Source organism: Chionomys nivalis, chromosome 16 (assembly GCF_950005125.1).
Source record: "Chionomys nivalis chromosome 16, mChiNiv1.1, whole genome shotgun sequence".
NCBI lineage: Eukaryota > Metazoa > Chordata > Mammalia > Rodentia > Cricetidae > Chionomys > Chionomys nivalis.
The window spans coordinates 12,603,024-12,608,326 of NC_080101.1; the positions used below are offsets into that span (position 1 = coordinate 12,603,024).

The following is a 5,303-nucleotide window of genomic DNA, read 5'->3' on the forward strand; positions in this document are numbered from 1 at the left end:
ACTATTTTGATTTTCTTTGATGTCTGCTGTAGTGTTGCCTTCTTCATCTCAGATTCTACTTATATGGGTCCTTTCTTTCTTTTGTTAGGTTAGTCATGCAGGGTGTCTGTTAATCTTGTTTATCTTCTCAAAACACTAGGTCTTAGATGCATTGCTTCTTCATATTGTCTCTATTTCATTGATTTCTACTCTAATTTTTGATATTTTTGCCAACGGGTTTGTTTTGTTCTTGTTTTCCCCAATTTTTGAGTTGCATCATCAAGTCATTTACTTTTCTTCCTTTTAATTTTTTGATATAGGTACTTACAGCTATATTACCTCATGTTTCATTGTTATTTTTGCTAAGAATATTCAAAATCCTCTCTTCTACCTATTTTTAAGTACAGAATATATTAAATTTAATATTTATCGTACTGTGCCGCCCAAAACCAGGACTGATTGCAACCATATGTGGATTTGTACCCACTGTGCTCATGACTTATTTCCCTTTTCTCTCCCCAGACTTTCTTCTCTACAATTTTATTTTCTATTTATATGAAATCAACATTTTGGTCTTTTGAAATATTGTTCCAAAAGTAAAGCTAATTTTCAGTTTTTAAATATTTTATTATTATTTTAGAATTTAATATAGTATACTTTGACCATACTCATGCTTTCACCTCCAACTCTTCCTTGATTCACCTTCACTTCCTGTCTTAATGAGGGTGACTATTGCTGTGATGAAACAACATTATCAAAAGCAATGTGGGGCCGGGCGGTGGTGGCGCACGCCTTTAATCCCAGCACTCGGGAGGCAGAGGCAGGTGAATCTCTGTGAGTTCGAGACCAGCCTGGTCTACAAGAGCTAGTTCCAGGACAGGCTCCAAAACCACAGAGAAACCCTGTCTCGAAAAACCAAAAAAAAAAAAAAAAAAAAAAAAAGCAATGTGGGGAAGAAAGAGCTATTTGCCCTACATATTCTGAATCACAGTCCATTGAGAGAAGCCAAGGCAGGAATTCAAATTGGTCAGGAACTTGGAGGCAGGAGCTGATGCAGAAGCCATGGAGGGGTGCTGCGTACTGGCTTGCTCAGTCTGCTTTCTTTTAGAAACCCAGACCACTGTCCAATATATTATTGCATAGATCATTATTGTGGCATGCAGGATCCACAGCTTGGTAAGACTATTGGTTATTTTTCTCACTCATGTATACATAGCAACTCCTAGAATATAAAAGTTAGATAGTGGGAAGAGATCTTCCATCTCACTTCCTGCTGGATTTCTTTGAATCCTGCAACCAAGTAAGTAGTGTCTTCAGCAAAAGTTCTACTTTCTGGTTCTGGTAGACAATCAAGAGCAATGGCAATGACCTGTATTGCTTGAAGAGGGCACTCTGGGTCCTCCCTGACCAATAACTCACAAAGATGTATCCCATATTTGGCACTGGAATTTTTGCTTATTAAACCTATGGCTTCTGAGGACATTACCTACTAGTACAAGGAATATCCACTGAAACTCTTCTTCAATTTGCTTTTAAAACTGGCTTACAAATGCATGGGTTCCCATGATTCTTTTTCATATCTCTTGATCTTTCTTATACTCTTCACTGCCTCTCTCATTCCTATAACCTATACCTGTTTAAATCCTTTAACCCCAAGTATATCCCCATCATTTCCTTATACAGTTGGACCAAACATTTTGATTCATAAGAATTTCAAATATTTCCTTCAATCTATGAATTCAACTATTATAGGAAAGTTGCATTCTTTAATAGATAGACTTAATGTCTCAGTAATTTTAAGCTGTCATATAAATCCATGGAAAATACTCTTAACCTCCATAAAATACTCCATTCACATGCAAAGCAAGAAAAATAATTTTACCTTTTTCACCTCATTTATCAAACATTAGTGTATCAGAGTTCTCTAAAGGAACATACATAATACAATGAATGTGTGTCCGTGTGTATGCATATACATATTGCATTATTAGACTGTCCCATAGGTTGTGGTTTGAGTAGTCCAGTAATGACTGTCTGGTTATAGAAAGGCTGAGAATTCAGTCTGTTGTTCTTTCCATGAGTTTTGATGTCGTAGCAGTTCCAATCTGGTACTGTATGCCTTCTTCAGTCTATGTTGGAATCCTGAAGGAGTTGGAATTAATACTTGCCACAACAACAGTAAAGATAAACTTGCTAGTGAGACTGAAGGCAAGCAGGCAAAAATGTCGCTGGGCGGTGGTGGCGCACGCCTTTAATCCCAGCACTCGGGAGGCAGAGGCAGGCGGATCTCTGTGAGTTCAAGACCAGCCTGGTCTACAAGAGCTAGTTCCAGGACAGGCTCCAAAACCACAAAGAAATCCTGTCTCGAAAACCCCCCCCCCAAAAAAAAAAAAAGAAAGGATGTCTAGAATAATATAATCCCCAATGCTTTTAATGGCTTAAGCTTCCCATGCCATATTCTGAAAACCGCATCTTGTATAAATGAGTGAATAAAGGCACTGGGTAGGTTTTTGTTTGTTTTTGTTTTGTCGTTGTTGTTTTCTACAAATAAAAAATCTGACAACTATTTAGGAGAGGAAATATTTGCTTAGTTTATGGTTTCTGGGGTTTTGGTATACCATGGTAGAGAAGGTCTGGTGAAGCCAAACAGATCACATCATAGTGTCCAGGGAGCAAAGAGATAGATAGAGAGGGGCCAAAGATAGAGCCTCCAAGTGTTGCTAGTGACTCACTTCCTCAACCTAGGTCCTACCTCTTAAAATGATAGAGCCTTCTAAATTAAGGCCACAGCTTCAGACAAAGCACATGGCTTATTCAAACATGAACATTCTACCAGGCACCAAAAGTTTAATGATCATCAAACACAAAATGCATTTAGTCCGTCTCCAAGAGACTCCAAGTCTTGCCACTTCTAACATTGTTCAAGTGCTTAAGCCCTGAGTAAAGATTCTTATTACAAAAGAGAAGAACTGAAGGAGGGCATACAAGACCAATCCCACAGAAGGTCAGACCAAAGCAAGACCAGAACCCAGAAAGGCAAACCCTAAATCCTGTAGTTCTGTCTAGCATCCTGGCACATGATTACATGATATGAGCGTGAATGGGTCTTGGCAGCCCTAATTCTACGGCCTTGTCTGTGACAACCCATAGAGCCTATCTTGTACTCGGGAAGCAGATGGGTTCTGTGAGTGTGAGGCCAAGCTGGTCTACATACTTAGTTCCATGCCAACAAAAACTACATAGTAAGGTCCTGTCTTGAAAACAAACAAAAATGCTAACTCTTCATTTTTAAGCTTTTAAAATCTTAACTGGAAATAAAATAATCTGAAATGTCTAAGAGTAACATCAAATGTAATAAAAACTCACCAAGACGCAGACAGTTTCTGAGCCTCATTATTTTCTCTGCTGCAGGAACCTGAGAAACTGTGTTGCTCTCATTATGGGTCTGTCTAGGCTTTACTAGCTACAGGAACAGAAAGATACCCACACATTTTAGGAGAACTGATAGTTTGCAAATTGTAGCAAATATTTTTATTTATACATGAGAAAAATAAGTGTCCAAAAGAGTGTGAATATCAAACTACTACAGATCATCTGTGAGAGAATTTCTGCAGGTAAATATGTTGAAATTAAGTAACAAACAGGTGGGTGATATAGGCCTTTAGCTTTAGCAGTTGGGAAGCCAAGCCAGGCAAATCTCTAGAGATTTGAGGCTCACCTGATCTCTCTAGCCAGTTCCAGGCCAGCCAAAGCTACAAAGTGAGACCCTGTCTGAAAAAAAAAATCAAACAACAAAAACAAACAAACAAACCTTAATTAACAGTAACATGTCAGTGTGTTTAAATCTCTACACAGATCACCTGTCTGATTATGTTCCCTGTGACAAAATATCATGATGCCACATGTTTGGAGCATGTCATTGCATTATAAATTCCACAGAGGTCTGCTCTTCCAGAGATTAAAACTGTTTTGTTTTTTTGTTTTTGTTTTTGTTTTTTTTTTTGGAATAATTCAGCAGCAAAATGTAAACCAGCTGATCAAAATAACATGTCTATCACATTTCCAGGACTCAGCAACAAACAGGAGTCCTGCCCCTCCAGTTCTTTCTGAATTTTTCCTTAGCACTGTTGCTTTAAGCGTCTCTCCATAGCTTGTTCCCTATTAAGCCAGTTTACTGACCATAGTGTAGTTCAGAGAATTTATCTTGGGCAGTAGAACATCATGCACCACCACCCCTCTGCTGATGCTCCAGCTCAATGAGTTGTTTGATCGGATTATTTGGTCATGAACGCTGTTCTCCAATATGCACTGTAGGGGCCAGCTCTCCACATCAGCTACATGGGGTGTCTAACTCCTTACAAATATAAGGACTATGTATTCCGGTGCAAGGATTAATCAATTTTATGAGTACTTGCGTTCTTATTTAATAAAAGCTGCACAGCACATACTTATATGAACGGGTCATCCATGACGCTGCTGTGGCTTATTTTTAGAATCTTTTCACATTCCGTGATGTCATTACTCTAAGAGACGTGTGCAAATCCATCACAGCTAGAACTTCCGGATCATTTTTCTACAGCTATCTGCCTATGAGTCAAATGCATTCCTTCCTGATTTCATTAGCATATTTGCTAAGATCAAGGGTTTAAACCACTACTGTGTCTCGGGCTTTCTGATTCATCATAATTATTGTAAGCTTAAAAAAAATGTGGACATCTTTTGAAATGACCTTCTCTCAAGTATACTTTATACCACATTCTCAGATGATTCCATAATCAGCAGATGAGGGATAGTGGACTCAATGTGAAGGGTTTTGTTATTTTCTGTGTTGCATATATTTGAATTCCTAATAACTGGATACCTTTTTTAGGTCATTTTCCCCATCATCATTCTGACAAGATTGATATAACTGTCATAAATTTTGTTAATGCTTTCCATATTTTTCTTATTCTAAATATAATTTTGCAAACTTTATGTATTACAGTCTTCAGAGCTTCCAGTGTTGTTTTATAAACTTGAGGCAGTGCATCTATCTTGTTGGAATTACAGATATACTCAAGAATAGAGTTCAGAGATTTTTTTTTTCAGACTAGCCTTTTATTTGCCCCCGGAACACAGGCCAACAGCTATTATCTTTTTATCCCTGGCAAGTTTATCAACTTGAGTTTATCTTGATCTTCTGCTTCTCCTTCACCTTCTAGCTCCAAAACTTAGATGTGACTTGATGCTGCTTTGCGGTCTTCTATTAATGTGCTGGTATTACAGTACTCATTTTCCAGATCCACATTTGCCTCAGAGTTCTGGTCTTTGGAGCACTTTCCAGG

General features: G+C 38.1%; 1 pseudogene; it reads right to left on the minus strand.

Annotated features, from left to right (window-relative positions):
• Window positions 1–4,198: 4,198 nt before the first annotated feature.
• LOC130888252 (COP9 signalosome complex subunit 2-like) lies at window positions 4,199–5,057 on the minus strand (annotated as a pseudogene).
• Window positions 5,058–5,303: the final 246 nt, after the last annotated feature.